The 17,762-nt window shown below is 43.0% G+C and overlaps 1 long non-coding RNA gene across 2 annotated transcripts in view; it reads right to left on the bottom strand.

Annotated features, from left to right (window-relative positions):
* The window catches only part of LOC135278632 (uncharacterized), a 31,114-nt gene extending 16,067 nt beyond the window's left edge, over positions 1–15,047 (bottom strand). For both annotated transcript variants that reach the window (XR_010346084.1, XR_010346085.1), the window contains exon 1: positions 14,122–15,047. This is a non-coding gene — a long non-coding RNA (uncharacterized LOC135278632). The remainder of the gene's footprint in view (positions 1–14,121) is intronic.
* Between the last annotated feature and the right edge of the window lie 2,715 nt (positions 15,048–17,762).

Genomic DNA, 17,762 nt, shown 5'->3' with positions numbered 1-17,762 from the left:
CAAATCTTGGGAGAAATCACATTGGTGACTCACAGAAACATGTACATTTATCAACACCATGTTCAGAGATTACCAAAATGTTCTTATTTGCCCAATTTCCTCTCTATTTTCCTGTTATCCGTGAGGATCATCACATCCCATTCATTGAGTCAGGCAATACCAACATTCCTGGTGAATTTAGTTCACCTGATGTTTGTTTTGCTGAGTTTTGAGCACAAAAATACCTTTCTTTCATATTAAAAAAGAAATTACTAATGCATAGGAAATGCAATGATCTTCTAAAAGCACAGTTAATTACTGATATTTTTTCCTATTAGTGAAATGTCATTAATACCTCCCAACAATGAGCTCAGACAAATATTAGGAGACATTTTTAGATGTCTTGTCCAGAATGTTGTGAAGATAATTATAAATAGACATTCTTAAGTGTGGAAAATATAAAAATCTCTTAGTCCTTACTGTTTAGTCCTTAACTATAAGGAGAAAACAAACTCCTAATGGATTTTGACAGATAATGAAGTTGCAGGGACAAAAAAAAATGTATGCTGGTTGTCTTTGATGTATTGTGTCTTGAGGTGGTACCACAGTCTAATTTTGCTGCTAAAATTCCTCCCTGATAAATCACTCGGTCATGACATTTAAATGAAGGCAAAAAGAAGAGGCTTAAAATTAAGAAGTCTTTATGAATATGTTGTTGCAGTGGATAAATGGATTTATAGCAACAGCACAAAGATCAATAATTCTATTAAAATGGAAAAGTGATTTTCTCCTTCACCCCACAGCCAGTGGGCTGCAAGTTACTCTGAAAATACAGAAATGGGATAAATTGAAAAAATATCAGAATTAGGGCACTAAAAGTGGGGGTATTTGGGGTTAGGACACTTTTAATGAGTGCAGCAGTTACTTCTTCGAGTATCAGCAATCCAGATCAAATAAAGTTGAGTTTTGCTGTCTGATGTTAAATCAATTCCCAAATACAGGAATGAAAATGAAACCAACTCCTCCACAGAGCTGCTTCGAGCCAGAGCAGCCAAAATCAATGGGATGAAGGTTTGGAACTGTGCCACAGCCCAGCTCCCCTCACCACAAACCACATCCAAATAATCCATGGGCACAGAAAAGTTTGTGTTCCCTGCTGTGGGCAGCCACAGGAGTGACACATCCCTGAAACCACTGGAGCCACTGGGAAAAACTGGAATTAAAATGACAGAATTGGTCCCACACTGACTTGAACTTGTGGGGTTTTCTCCACTGGCTTTTGGCAGGGCTGTGGAGTCAGGGAGGAATCAGAGAGGAGAGCTGGATATGAGTCCATCAAAGGTTGGGTTTCATTTCAGCTGCCAAAATTGTAGGTCAGGACATTCAGCCCTAATGGCCACAGGATGAGGGTGTGGGGGATGTTCCTGCCCTCCACCAAGGTGGTTCATCCCCCTCTGAGAGCTTTGGAAGAGCCTCTGTGCTTAAACGTGGCTCCAGGGGACATGGAAATCAAATCTTTATCCCAAGCTGGCTTATCACCCTGCTTCCCACCCCTATGGATAACACCTGCTCGTTACCACACCAGAGTCCTGCAGTGGAAGTTCTACCCCAATAAAACCATAGAAAGAATTTAAAAATTAAAATTTCCCCTCTGAACCTGAGCAGAGAAGCAAAGCACTACGCCGTGTAGGCAAATGCCTTTTCCTGACTGAACTTCCAGAAAAATAATCATTTATTTTCCTGCTTTATAACTGATTGCCATGGGGCTCCTTCTCGTGGTTCTCCCTGTCTCACATCTCCCATCCCAAGTCCTTTCCCACTTCCTCTGCCTGGAGTTTCCTACTAAGTTCCTTCTCCCTCACAGTTCCATTCCACAAGGGTCTGGAGTGACAGGACAAGGGGAGTGGCCTTAAACTGCCAGAGGGGAGGGCTAGGTGGGATTTTGGGAAGGAATTCCTGCCTGGAAGGGTGATGAGGACTGGCACAGGCTGCAGCCAGCAAGGGGCACACCTGACAGCATCATCCAACTGCTTCTGCTATGACAAAATAAACTTGACTGGACCTACATTTATTTCTTATCCACCTCACAGCTAAAAATCCTGATCCAGGACAGTCCATAAATAAATTTCCCTAAGTACAAAGGAGCTCATTCCTTTCCATGAGGTCACCCAGGTGTTGGATAATCAGATATTCAGTCCTTGCAGAAGGGATGTGAAAGCCTCCAGGACAAACAGGAGCTCTGAGGCAACACTGCACCCACATGAACACGATATTTATCTGTACCTGATGCTTTGAGAAGCTCAACCACAATAAATAATCAGAGCTAGGGCAGTGTTGAGATGAGACAACTGCTTTAACCAGCACAGAGCTGCTAGAAAAATACTTTCAGCAACAATTTTCTTCATTTGTCTGCCGATAAATTCTCTGGGCAACAACTTTCTCATTTTTTTCCTGCAATCAAGCACATCAGTTTCCTTTCTATTTTAATTTTTGATAACAAAAAGCAGATTCTTTTGTATTATTTAAGTCCCTAGACTAACCCTGGCTTTCAGAGAAATCTGATTTTTGTGTCTGAAGCTCCCAGCCCCATCCACTTGTGCCACCAGTGGAAATCTGAAAGGGAAAGTTCAGCTGCTGACGATCCAAATTAAAATGGTTCCCTCCATTTGAAAGGATGTGGAATTTTCTCCTAGATTGAGTTTGACACTGTATCACTAAAGTGAATATAATTCACTGTGATCTCCTTACCATTTAGAACCAATGGCCCATTCATGTGTAAATGCACAGTTACAGGGGGAAAAAGTACAGCAAAGACAGACCATAATGTCATCTGTATCCAAGCAATCACCTCCATTGTGGTCCTGGGATAAAAGGAGAGGTAAATATTAAACAGAAAAAGGATTGTGGTTTCACAGGCATTCAGGAATGTCCATTTTAGACAAAATTCAGTCACTCACTGTATTTCTGTTCTAGTCTACAGAAAAGAGAATTAAATTCTGTTTAATACTGGATCCCCCCTACTCTGCAGCCAGAAATTAAACATCCCTGCAGGCAATAATCCCAGATAATTTCCCACAAAAAGATGCCAGAGCAGGAACCCTTGGAAGGGAGTGTGACCAACAGTGAAACAGCATCCTCAGCTGTGGATTCCTGGTGGGCTCTGAACACCAGGGCATGGAAAGGGCTTGAAAGACATTTCCTTATCCTTGGCTTCTGATATTAAGCCAGAAGCCAAGCCTAAGGTTGAGTCCTACAGCACAAAGGGAATAAGGAGGACTGATATAAAGAATAATTTTAGAATGATAACGTAGGAAAATAATGAAGACCAGTCCTCAAATAAAATAATCATCAGGGCACAAATAAGGGGAAATGCCATCGAAGAGATAAAGGCAGAAGCCTCCCCTCTGCCATAATTTTAGTGTAAAAGCCACTGATTTGGTTACAGAGCCAGATCCAAAGGTTTTTAGACACCACAGTTTCAACCCTCAGTGCTTCTGGGTAGAACCCTGAGGCTCTTCCTGCAGTGCAAAATCTTCCACAGTGTTGCACTGGTTTGAAAAGTAAAATATGCCTAAATAAATAAATAAATAAACAAAAGAATCACTAAAGTGGGCTGCAAATAATCTTTCCCTTCTTCAGTGGTCTTTAGGTGAGGGCCCAAGAGTTTTATCCTGCAAGTCCTTCTCAAACTGAGGAAGTCAAGAAGCGGCTGGGTAAAAAATTCCATAGGATTTTTTACTGGGGAAAAAAAATCCAGCCTGAGTTTATCTAGTTTCTAATCTCTCCTTCTCTGTCACCATTTCCAATCTAGATCTTTTATGGAAAAGGCTGCACTCTCTAAAGGGTCCAAATTGTGGGAATTCACTGCTGGAGGGTTTTGTTCCTGTCCAGCCCTCCTGGCTCCGACTACTGCTCGCTTTGGTACAGTTGTAGATGATTACAAGAGTCATTAAGCAGCATAAAATCATGCATGCTGGCTAATTAATGTGGAATTGATTCTCCTTTTAGTTTCATATTTTATGCCTGTTGAACTCCACTGGAATCAATAAAGGCAAGCTCAGTAAAGATTGCAGTAAAATTGATGTAAGTGAAGGACGTCGGGTTGGAGTTTAATGAGTTATAAAATCCAAAGAAACAAAGAGAAAATCAAACTTCCAGCTCTGTCCATGTATTTATTGTAATTGTACGTGATCAGGAGTGTTTGGGAAATTTCCCTCAATATCAGAGTCTAAATGATGCACTGGAGTTTCAGTAGAGGAGAAAAGAAAGTTCTCAGAGTGATGTAAAAGGAGATGAAAACCCCAAAAAGTTCAAGCTGAGGCTCTGGAAGTTTCCGTTCTTTACTGCCACCTCAAACCCTCTCCAGATTTACAAAGAATCTTCCCAAACTTTCCTTCTATTTGCCAAGGGTTGCTACCTTCATCTTGTTTCACTACCCACCTTCAGTGTTCAACCCAGTCTGGGTCCTTACAGATCTCAAGTCTAAGTTAGGAAGTTCTAACCCAATTTAAAGCACAGAAAGAATTTACCAATTAAAACTTCACCTCTGCACCCTGCTATTAAAACTTAAGGAAATCAAAGAATGTTGGTTGGCTTTCTCCCTCATCTCACACTGCCCCTCTCAGAGCAGAGTCTCCCAAACTTTGGTTAAATACAATGTTTTCAGGAGTGTCACAGTGCTGTGACACATAAAGTGGGGCTGTCATGTCACATTATGGGATGTGACACAACACAGTTTGATGGGCAAACCTGATCCGACACGGATACCTCAGGTTTCATCTTTTCTGGTTTAGATTCTGTGCTGCTTTAGTGTGCAGTTCTGAGCTTCACATGAGGGCATGGTGAGCTCTGTGCACAGAGCAGGGACACAAAACAATTCCTGCTCCAGCTGGGCACCAAGGACAAATGATCCCAATCTCAGCCCAGGAGCACAAACCCCGTGGGCTGCAGAGAGAAAAACAAGCAGGGTGGGACTGCAGGGGCTGCAGTGGGATTGGCCACTGAACTGCAATGTGCACATGGAGCAGAGCTGAGCCCAGGGAGAGACCCCGGCAGCGCTCGTGCATTTTGGGACCATTTGGGCTCATCCTGGGGGCAGCCCTGGCTGGGCTCTGGTGCTGCCCAAGGGGGATCCATGGAGGAGATCCTTTGAATCCATCCCTGCTTTATTCTGGAGCTCTGGCCAGCCTCTGCTCTAGGGCAGCCTGCACAAGGCATCAACACCACAACTCCCAGAGATTTGTGTTTATCCAACCACGAGCTCGTGTCACCCTCTCTGTGAGATACACACTAAATATTTGCTATTTATCTATTCCTTTTTTAGCTGTAGATCCAGCCCTTGACCTTTCAGGGCTGGCTGGAAATGAGCAGTGCCAGATTTGCCTGCCGTGAATGTTTTGACAACAGTTTTGCTGATGAGAGGATCAAGGTGTTGCCATGCTGAAAACCAACCTGCTCTGTGCAAAAAAGTGAAGAGTTTGCTTCAAAAATAGTTGTATTTCACAGCCTTAACTATATTAGACCTGAATAGAGCATGGCTTTCATTCCCGTTCCTTCACAGTTTTGGAAAACCAAAGTAGAAAAATGAAAGAACTTCAGAAACTGTTGATTCCGCACAGAAAATAAATAAATGAATAAATAAATAAATAAATAGTCAAATTTCTAAAAGGTATGATTAGGTTTTTTGCCCTCCGAGGCATTTTTTGTGGATATTTCATTGCGCTTTGGTGATTCCCATCAAAAGTTAGCTCCAGCAATTAGGCAGAAATACAGGAATATTTCTGTCAGACACATTCCATGATAACCACAGCAACACGTCCAGGCAGCCTCTCCTCAGGGCACATCTATTTGTTAAATGGAAATGAACCCAGAATGAGCTGAATTTTCTTCAGCCTCCCAGCCCAGAGAAGGTGCAGGAAGGGGTTTTTAATCCAGCCTTTCTCATCTTTTACAGCTCCATAAACTGTATTTGTCCTAAGGAGTCATATGGAATTTATAACAGGCCAAAAATGGAGCCTGGGTAATTGGTAAGAGGTTTGTTATTTATCCTCCCCATTTTTATGTTTAATACAAATTATCCAATGACAATCTCTCCAAATCATATGGGAGATTTTTAAAAATCAATTTTTCCCTCACCCCTGGTAATCAATGGGATTATTTTACCTTCCATGGCCATTTTGTCAGGGAGGTTGGAACCAGATTCCTGCTTCTTCCTTCAGACAAATTACATGGATTCATCCCACTGGAACATCTGCAGCATCAAGGAGTGCCTAAATCACCCACCAAGGTGTGTGCACAGCTCATCTTTCCCTAAATGCTGCTGTAGGACCTTATTCCCTGGGATATATCCACTGTCTGCTTGCATCAGTGGGGAATTCCTGAGTGCAAGCAGCTGGATTTGCACCCAACAGAAAAATGCCCACACATTCCTCAGATCAGATCAAGAGTTTTGCCAAAAAAAAAAACCCCAAAACTGCCTCATGCTTAAGGCTTTAGATTTACTCCATATGGAAAAATGACCAGAATTAATTCTAATCTATTTTTAAACATCACGATCCGTGTCAGTGCTCAAAGGGGGTTCTCTCAGAGGGATTTTTTTTCCTCCCCAACAGCAGCTGCTGACTCACTCAGCTCTTAGTTGCTAAAATTTATGACAACAATAAAATGTTCAAGTCAACCTTCCTTGGAGGATACGGCTTGGGCTGGAGAGTGTGCAGTCAAAATCCAGGGAAGTGACACAGGGAGAGGGATCCTGGGATGGCCCCAACCATCCATCCCAACCAAATCTGTCTGCATTACTCCTCCTGGCATGCTCCAGGTGGTGTCAGGCTCAGGGAGCTGAATCCCAAGGGATTTGGGCTCATCTGCAGCTCTGGCACGTGCTGAGGGGAGAAGAGACTGAGCAGGAACCAGGAAACTGCTCAGAAAGGGCTCCTGAAATTGCAGAATGTCCTGAATTTGAAGGGATCCACATGGATCAGAGTCCAACTCCTGACCCTGGACAGGTGACTGAGGTGGGAGTGGGGGTTGGAAATTGGCTGCTCTTCACTGCAGTCACCAAACTCAGGAAAACCATGTTTTCCCTGGAAAATCCTATGGAATCTGAGTTTTATTCAAGCATCTCCAGCAAACAGAGTCCAGAGCCACTCACAACACTTGGGTGGTTCATCCATCCTCCTCACAGCCCTTCCTGTCTCTAGACTCCTTATGTCTGATTAATTTGATTTACTCTGATTGCATTGGCTATTAGGCAAAAAGGTGTGAGCTGAATAAATATAAGAATAAAAATATAATAATGATAAATATAGTAATGAAAATATAATAATGATAAATATAATTAAAATAATAATATAAATATAAATATGATTGTAATAATACATACAATTATAAATATAATTATAAATAGAAACACCCTGCACTCAGCAGGTCAGGCACCACATACCAAGCTTATCCCTGCCAGTAAATTAAAATTAAAAACTGACCATTTGGTGAGAGATTTAAATTAAACATTGGGAAGTCATTGTTCCCTGGGAGGGTGGGCAGGCCCTGGCACAGGGTGCCCAGAGAAGCTGTGGGTGCCCCTGGATCCCTGGCAGTACCCAAGGCCAGATTGGAACAGCCTGGGACAGCAGAAGGGGCGGAATTTGATGAGTTGTAAAGGTCTCTATTAACCCAAACCTTTTGGATTTTATGGAAATGGTCCCCACTCTGTCAGCGGAGACCAAGGAGAAATGAACGATTTAAGGGCAGCTTGAGCAGGAGGCAGAGAGGGTTGGGATAATGTGAACCCTGGATATTTCTCTGTTTGCTGGGTCAGACATCACCAGTGACTCAGGCTCTGAGTCAGCCCCGCCGCCTCACGCTGCTGCTGGGGCCTGCAAGAACCACCTCACCTAAGCTGGAAATTTCACTTCATTAAGCAGCCCACACACCCTGATTGGTGGTGCTTTATCCTGTGCCTCAGCCTCTCTGGGTCACCTCATGCTCTGCAAAGCATCTGAAAATCAAAGTCGTTCTATCCTCCAGGACCAAACGTTGCAGGGCCATTTTTACTGCACATTTCTGGGGGAGTGGGACATCACTGAGGTGTTTAATTAACTCCAAGTTACTCTTTCTGACTGTTTAGTCGGCCTGGGAGGAATTCCCAGTGCTGTGGAATTATCCAAAGGAACGACAACAGGAAAAGTGGGATTTCTATTTCAGGAAGCCAATCCCCAAGGTGCAGGTGACTGCCTGAGCTGTTCTTCCCTTAATGAAGACACATTGATCATCTGCAGGAGCTTCTGGGAAACAGTTCTGTGTTCTCATGGCATCAGGTTGGAAAAGTCTGCCTGGAAAGTGGTGGAGTGCCCATTCCTGGAGAGATGGAAAAGCCATGGAGATGCTGCACTTGGGGACAGGATTTAGTGGGGAAGATGCCAGAGCTGGGTCAGAGGTTGGACCCTTTTAGAGAACTTCTCCAACCTGAAACTCCACAGTTCTGTGATTCCTGAGACTGCAGGGCACACCCCACTTCTGGAGGAGTTTCTGCTCCCCAGTCCCAGCCCTGTGATCCCTTGGGATACTGGAAGCAGCTCCCAAGGCAGGAATTCCCAGCATTAATCCAAATCCACACTCCTGGCTCCTTTAACTGCCTCCAACTGTTGATACAAGCCGAACAATCTTATTTAGGTGTTTGTAAACCATTAATAAATCATTAAACACTAATTATATTTCCTTTCTTTCCCCTTCCATTCGAGCTGCTCCTCTTGCTGGCCCTTCCTGCCATGAATATTTCCAGCCCACATTCCAAGGAACTATTCCATGAAGGATGGCTTTTAAATCATTTACCACTAACAAATGCTCTCAGCCATCCTAGCAGACAGCATCTGTTTATTTAAACGATCTGAGAGGACTCATTAATCCAGAGCACACAATAAAATTGTCACTTTGGGTCAGGAAATGCTGTTCCCAGCCTTGACAAGGCCCAAGGAAGATCATATCTTGTGCTGTTAAGGATTTATCCGGAGAAGTTGGATCAAACCAAGACAGACACAAAACCCTCCCCACCTCTCAGAGTCAGCCAAGCCCCAGCTCCTGCCCTGCTGAACTGTGAATTTCCAGCATGTTTAACTCAGTGAAACCCACGCCCAGCATGGAATAAAACCTATAACTTTTACTCCTATCCATAATTCAGAACAACCTTCAGGCGTTTGCAATGGCTGAAATTAAATAGGAAATTAAACTATTCCCTCAAGGTGGTGGGTTGGAGGCAAAAAAATGCATTTAGAAATAAGCACACAAGTAGTTCGTGCTGCTTTTGTGGGGATTACTCAGCATAACTCCTTAGCAGTCCCCTGACACGTTTTTTAGGATATTCCCTGAAGCACCCTGATTTTAAGCTGCCTTAATGCCTCCAGCATGCTCCCAGCTCCCCCTTCCAACGTGTCCTCAGCCTGGAAAATTGTTTTTCACCCATTGTAAATCCATAAAAACCACACCATGCCTCTCCATGGGTTGAAGGCCAGGTTAAAGTGCACGCTCCCTCCTTTTTGGGGAGTTTTAAATCCGTACAGAAATGAAATTTGCTGTTATTGTAGAGTACAAAGGAAGATATTCCCTTTCCATCGGGCCCTGCCTCAGGTAACCCTCAGACTTTTAAAAGTGCTGATGCTCTCAAATCTCAGCCCAAGCTGAGACAAACATTTCCTTTTGTAAAGAAATAAAACCTGGAAAACGCTAAACCTGGAAATTGTTAAACTTGGAGAGAGGAAAGGATGGGGCACCTGCAAAGCCCATGGGATACTGGGAATGCCCCAAATTTTTCATCCCACAAAAGTGACAAAAATGGGAATTTGAGAAGTGGAAAGAAATCCCAATTCCTATGGAAGGCTTATAATCCTTCCCTTCCTGCTGAAATAAACTGACATTTTAGGAGTGCTGCATTTATTTAAATGCCACCCTGGCATGTAAATATTTGATTCCATAATGATTATTGGCAGTCATGATAAAATAGCTCACGAGTTCACCCTGTGAGTTTGTTTATTGCATGAAAGGATTTGCCCAGAAGCAAATTTTGGTGGTGATGAGAGCTTGTATTGACACAGAAAAAATTAAATGGGAATTTTATTGTCATAAAATATCAGGATTAAGCTAATCATACCCCAGCTGTCAGTGACAGAGAGAGGTTTATCAAAATATTGCAAAATTACAAGGTCGTGGAGCCGGGCTGGGTTTGGGGTTTTTTTTCTGTATCATTTTGATATTAGATTAGACAAGAGTCTATCTATCTCAACAGTGCACTCAGTTGCAATCTTTAACAGTTAAATGGGAAAATTCAGCTTTATGAACAGGACAATATCAGTCATTAATCATTAATTATAAAACCTGAAGAGACAATACCATCAGGCTGACATTTAATACTGAGAGGAGAGCCACGAAACCACGGTGTGCACAATAAGCAGCCCTAATTATTGAAGGAGTTGCTCAATGGAGAGGTTGATCCGTTTAGGCAGTGCCACAGGAATCAGATTTGGGCCTGGTCTGAAGGAAAATGGGGATCTGACAGCCAGGAGGGTGGGAAGGAGCTGGGAACAGCTGGAATGTGGGGCACAACATCCCAGAGCCACAATCCCAGGAATGTTTGGGTTGGAAGGACCTTAAATCCCATCCCATCCTGATGCCTTAGGATCTGATCATTTCCATTTCCATGTATCTGTACCCCTGCAGCTCTTCAGTGTGTAACTCTGAGCTCCACACCCAGTGCCAGCTGCTGCTTCCCCATCCTGGGCAGACACAACAATTCCTCTCCAGGCCTGGCAGTCAAGGACACCTCCCTGCCTCAGGGCCCAGAGATGGAAACAAAAGTGAGCAGGGGGAGCAAACTGGGGGTCAGTGACTGCATGAGCTGAAGCTGGAACTGGAGGATGAGCCCCCAAAATGCAAATGGCCCAAACTTATCCAAGTGTGAAACCCGTGAGCCGTGGAGCATTTTGGGTGCAGCCCTGGGGGGCTTGGTCTGCCCTGGCTGTACCTGAAGGGCCTGCAATAAACAGAACTGCTTTTTATTCTCTGCACTCTGGCTGCCCTCTGGTTTAGGTAGCCCCAAAAAGCATCAATCCCATCCCTGCAATGGCAGGGACACCTCCCACTGTCCCAGGCTGCTCCAAGCCTTGTCCATTCTGGCCTTGGGCACTGTCAGGGAACCAAGGGCAGCCACAGCTGCTCTGGGAATTCCATTCCAGCTCCTCCCCATCCTCACAGCCAGGAATTCCTTCCCAAATCCCATCTAACATTTGAAGCCATTCCCTGTGTCCTGTCCATCCATCCCTTCTCCAAAGTCTCTCTCCATCTTTCCTGCAGCTCCTCCAGGCCACCATGAGCTCACCCCAAAGCTTCTCCTCTCCAGGCTGGACAATCCCAATTCTCCAGCCTTTCCTCCCAGCAGAGCTTCTCCATCCCTCTGACCATCCTGGTGCCTCCTCTCAAGTCATTCTTCAAATATTTCCATTAAAAACTCCAGAAAGTCCCATTTTCTCATGGAAACCACATTTCAGTTTGTCACTTTTAAAGCAATTCCCCCTTGTCCTAAGCCACAACATTCCCAACACTTCCCTGCCCTTGTACCACGTGTTTATAACACACAAAGTTCCTGGTGTGGGTACCTGGGAAAGGTCCTGCCCCACCTCCCTCCTTAATCCTGAACCTTCCTTTCTGTCCCACCCATGCCAAAGGCAAGGCTTGTCCTCTGAAGGAGAAAAAAATAAATTAAGGAAATTAAAGAAAAAAAACCACCCTCAGATAGGAAAGTGTCTTTCATGCTCTGGAAGCAGAATTTAGAGACTTCCTTTATCTGGGGTTTTTGTCCATCCCAAAGCCTCAATTTGTTCTTCCCTGATTGTTTTCTAACTTTTCCAATTATCTCAGGGGGGCATCAATTTGTTTTCAAAGTCAGGCATTAATTTAAAACAACACTTTGAGCAATCCTGCTTGTTTCTTTCTGAAGGTCTTTTTAATGGCACAAGCATCTGCATAGCCCATCAATCTTCCCTCCTGGATATCTGGAGAGCCATCTCTGTCCTTACAGAAAGGCTGCTCCAGGAGTATTTATTAATTCCAAAAGATTCTGATATCTCATTATGCCCTACCTGGAGAACCTCTTGCTGGCTGGGGACACATGGGGAAAGTTTTGCTGCAATTGTCTCCAGCTTGACTTTTTTTCTCCCTCAAAAAATATCTCAGAAAGCCACAGACTTAATGGAAATAATTGTAAATAATGCTGATTAACAGTAATATCATTTTAGTGGCTCTGAGGTGTCTTAGGAGGGAATATAGAGCTGGGCTCTCCTTTAGGGATAGGGAGAATAATTTCTTTGTATTTGTACCCTGTGAAATCCAACAGTGCTTATTTCAGATAGTAATTGGGATTATCCAGGCAATTCTCCCTATTGGCCTTAACTGCTGATAACTGAGTTTGTTCCTGAGCAAAGATTCGATGGGATGAGTGGGAAAATGGGATCAACAGCTTTTAACCCTCTCCAAGGGATGGACTTGGTTGTTCTCTTCCCATTCCCTTCTCTCTGCCCAGAAATAATCCAATACTTCCACACTTTTTCTATCCTTTTTTACCAAAATTTGAGAAATGAAACTTAAAATCAGCAGGAAATCAGCCCCCTGAACAACCCAAAGTTTTCCAAATGCTTCCAGGGAGACTCTTCTGTTTCCCTGAAAATACCCACTGTATTTTTCTTGAATTAATCTTTTAAAGAACCATAACTTCCTAAAGAAAAAATATCACTGAATGCTTGGGATATTTTGGATCTGCAATAAATCTCTCCAGAAATTACAGACAACTCCTTAAAATTATTGTGGAAAAGGAATCCCAGAGCTTGCAGAGTCCACCCCAACCACAGCATCTCCTCAAGCCCTAAATGAAACGGCTCATTACTAACTCAATAATTAATTACAGTATTTTCTAAGACTTTCTCCTTATAGCATTAAGGAAATGAAACAGAACGAGAAAGAGGAGAGGAAAATCATTTTCACCATCCCCTTATTAAAGTTTCTACTGCAACACTCCAGGTGTTATTAAAATACAATAAAAATGCAAAAGGTCAGAAGTGCGAAGGAAATATGGAAGGATTGTACTTGAAAAACCAAAATATTAAGCAGCTGATGAAGGAGATGAGTCAGAATCCAGAATAAACTTAAATTTTGTATTAGGAGGGCAATATCCCCATTTTTAATCTTAATTGAGCCTCAGGATTATTATTTAAATTTGGGGTCTTTTTCTTTATGATGAAAGTACTGAAACACCCCATTTCCCATGGTAAATATGCAGAGTATTGGCAATAACCAGGAAATCAAAGGGGCATTTCCTGCTTGGTTTCCCACATTGGTTACTCTGTTTCAGGTCAATAACTGAGCTACAAACTGAAAATGAACATTCAAAATCTGTTTACAATCACATTTTAATTAAGGAAAGCACCGTATAGGTGATTAAATGTAGTTAATCACAATTTGTGCTTCCAAGGAAATCCTCACTCAGGAAAAAAAAATCAATGAGCTTTGTATGTTTTATAAAAGGTTCCAGATTCATTTTTAGGCAAGGTTTAGAGTAAAACCCCAATTCTGTGGCCTTCCCACAAAGGTGATTATCCCTCAGAGCAGAATTCCTGTGTTAATAAGGCACCAGGTTTGGGATAGAAGGATTAATGTTGTGTTTACCATGGGATAGGCTAGATTGTAGAACGTCAACATTGTTAAATGGCACATTTAAATAATAGTTAAAATATAAGCAAGATGCTTAAATCAGCACCACTTTGAAAAGCAATAAATGTATACATTAATATAATATCAAAATTATTTTAATTATTCATATTTATAATTTATTACAAAATAATATACATATCGGTTTATATATAATTTATATAAATATAACTTCTCTTTGTAATTTTTATTATATGTAATATATAACTATAGATTATAGATTTTATATCATTTGTTTCTATTCTTTAATATAACTATTATAAAGTATTTTATAAAATTATTAAATAATATAAATATATTTGAGAAGTAATAAATATGCACATGCTAATATACATACACATGAACCAAGTTTATCACAGAATACTCCAAAAGTGCTGGAAATTTATCACAACTTACCCCCCTAGGCCAGGCCAAAAACTGAAATAATTCACTTTTCATCTCTCTGCCACTTTTTAACCCTAAAACACCAGCTAAGAGCTGGGACTGGAAGCTCAAAACCCTTCCTGTCTTTACCTCAAACTCCACCTCATCCCAAAAACACTAACGAGGCTTCCCTTTAATTTCTGGCTGCATTAAAGAAATTTAATTAGGCTACAATTGCAGGCAGCTGAAAATGCAGAGCCTTTCTTTAATCCCGGTTCTGCTTTAAATCCCAGTTCTGTTGCAGTAATGGTGAGTGGTCACTGATTTGCATTTATTGGCTAAATCAGCCCAAGGACATTAGCAGCAGATTAATTTCAGCTAATTTGGGGACAAGTTCTGCTCCCCATTACAGGCTGGTGACTGCAGGAGAGCAGCACAATTTCCCTGGATTTGTCTGGGAATCTTGCTCTCATTCCTGGATGTGAAGTGGCACCACTCAGGTGCCTCCTCAGCACCTGGGGAACACAGAGCAGGTTAAAGTGTTCAAACTTCCTCAGAAATCTGAGTGGTTTTCCTGTTTCAGGGAAATAGTCTCATTTCTGGTCACGCATTTAAACCAATCTCAGAAAAAGCGTTAATTAAATATGCAGGGGGGATAAGCATGGTGAGGTTAATCAGAGAATTTGTCCTGATTGTTTGAAAAGCTGCTTTTTTTGTTTGCTTCTTTGCAACTGTTACAATTCCAAAGAAAATTATTGTAGCTTCAAGGGGGAGAAATCATTCCAATGGGAGATCTTCAAAACCAAATTTAAACTGGATCTTGGGAAGGAATTGAGGAGGGGCTGGGAAGGAATTCCCAGAGAAGCTGTGGCTATCCCTGGATCCCTGGCAGTGCCCAAGGCCAGGTTGGACAGGGCTTGCAGCAGTCTGGGACAGTGGGAGGTGTCCCTGCCATGGCACTGGATGGGCTTTAAGGTCCCTTCCAACCCAAACAATTCCATAAAATGTAGAAATATCAGAGAAAGTATGAACCTGCCCTTGTAGAAACCAACATAATAAGAAATCTCATTATTATTTTGATTTATCTAAGTACATGGATGGCTCCTGACCCAAATTACTTCTTGGAACAAAACAAAATAAAACTTCCCATGGCATTAAGAACAACCATCACAAAGATAAGAAGAGAAAAAGTTATTTTTTTCTTGTTAAAATGCGGATGTAATTTTACATTCTCTCATAACTGAAGCCTGAGAGTCCATTTCCTAGGACTATTTTTTATTCCATTAAAGCTCTGCCTATGCCTGCACACACTGATGCATGAAAGCAGTGGTTTGGGATGTTATTACATTCCAACAGCTGCTTGCTACTTTTCATTAAAAAGGGACAGACAGTGGAAATAACATTTTTAGGGGAAAAAAACCCAAACCTGGAGAATATTTTGATAACCGTGGTTATCAGGTATTTTACCTCTGGAAGTGAAGGGGTTTTGACAAAGCAGCACAGGGGAATTGTGAGGGCATCACCATGGGATGGCATGTTGGGAAATTCAGTCTTTGTCCGGGCAGGAGGGTTGGGAAAAATGTCAAATTCAAAGGCTCCAGTTGTGCAAGATATTGAGAGTGACCTAAAATTAGGGACTGGGAGCTTTGCAGCTTCCCAGGCACATCATGTGCCAAAGAAAATGTCACAGTCAGCAAAAATGTGCCCAAACTGCAATGGGAGTCTGAATGGAACCATTGAAGGAGGAATTCCATCCACACCACCCTCCAGCTTCAGGTAAACTCAACATCCCTGGAGGTGCCCAAGGCCAGGTTGGAAGGTTTGGAGCAACCTGGGATAGTGGAAGGTGTCCCTGCCTGTGGAACTAGATGAGCTTTGTGGTCCTTCTCACCCCAAACCCTTCTGGTTTCCATGATTCCAAGGTTCTTCCATGATCCTTGTACTCCCCCATGCCTGATCCCATTTGAATTGTAACATCAGGTATCCTGGCACAACATCCCTCTCCCACCTGGATTTGGTATTTTAAGGGACATCCCTGAAATCCACACACATGAAGTTAAATATTCTTTTTTTTTTCATTGCGCATTTGAGGGTAGAATGGTAAAGTTAGAAAGAGAAGCCTGGACTGATTCCAGGGCTGTATTTTCCTGTTGCCAGTATGAGCTCCTTACTCCTCATCCATAATTCCAGCAGGAGGGATAATGTAGGAAGCACAAGAAAAATCCTGCAAAGTTTCTCTCTGTGAGGAGAGTCCATTTCCCCTCCTCTCACACAGAAAATGTTTATTCCACAGAAGGCTGAAGGCATTGGCTAAGCAGAAAAAGCTCCTGCTCATCCCAACAATTGGAGTGATGGAAAATGTGGTGTCAGGAAGAAAATTTGCTGGTGTTCTCCTAATTATGCAAAAATGCTTCCTCATCACTGTGTTCACCCCGTTAAAAGTCAGTTTGCAGCTCTAATTGTTCCTTTGGGTTCCCCAGAGATGGGGATGCTGCTCCCTCCGTGCTATCCCAGCTCGGATCCCGCTGTCTGCAGAGGAAATTCCAGGTTGTTCTGCACTCAGGGAAGGTGGCAAAGGGAAGGAGCTCTACTGTTTATCCCCACACCCTCACTCTCCTTCATCTTCCTGGGAAGCAGCAGCAGCACAAAGGGAATGATCATTTTCTAAACTGGATTTGAAAAGGGAGAATAAACAAAACTATAAATAAATAAATAATAAATATAAATAAAGAATAAATATAAATAAAGAATAAATAAATCCAAATCTGGAATTTTTCAGTGAGAGGAAGGAAAGTTGTAAAAGACACTGAATCACCAGAGCATCTGAGGCTGAAGAGCGAGAGATAAAACACACTGAGGGCCCAGCCCCAGCTTGGTGCCCATTCCCTGACCCCCAGCATGGATTGTGCTGCCTGACTGGGACACTGGAATAAATCAGGACATTCTTCATCCATGTGCTCCCTTCATGAATTTGGAGCATTGTGGAGGAAACCTCTTGTCCATGACAAACACAGGGAGCTGGGCTGGCTGAGGGCTGGCCATGGCAATAAATGTATTTTTACCCTGCTGTTGGCTCTGGCTCAGGCTTTGCCATCTGGAGCAGCAAATATTTCATGTGAAGAGGGCTCTTGAGCGGGCTTGGATCATCGAGGATTAGACTGGAAAGGTTTGGCAGCAAATCTCCACGAGGCTGCTCCCAGGAATGACTTCAGCAGGCCTGGGGAGAAGGGATGGGCACTCGGCATCCCTGGGACTCCCAATCTGCCAGGGATACCTGTGGCCAGGGAGAGGGAAAAGTGCTGATATTCCAGATAGATTTGGAGGGCTTTTTAAAATTGTAATTGAAAGAACAGCTCTTTATATTCCTGAAAATATCGGTGGCACCCAGCTCGGGGCTGGAATAAAAGAGCTGCAGTTTGCCCAGGGAGGGCCCTGCTCAGCATTCCCTGCTGCCAGAAATTCCCATTGTCTCCAGCAGGAGCTTTGCCTGCCTCAAACAAAAGGAATTCTGAATAGGGACAGAAATAACCCGGCACGATCCCAGGCTCTCCATCATTCCCTGAGTCCATGGGGCACCACCTGCCCTGTTCCCAGGAATTCCTGCAGATATCCCACCTGTATCCTGGGTTTCCCAATCACCAGCACCTCCAGCTCCACAGGAACACCCAAGGGGG

The sequence above is a fragment of the Passer domesticus genome, chromosome 11, assembly GCF_036417665.1.
Source record: "Passer domesticus isolate bPasDom1 chromosome 11, bPasDom1.hap1, whole genome shotgun sequence".
NCBI classification, from domain to species: Eukaryota; Metazoa; Chordata; class Aves; order Passeriformes; family Passeridae; genus Passer; species Passer domesticus.
Note: the sequence above shows the minus strand (reverse complement) of the source record. Positions and strands in the feature narration are given on the sequence as shown.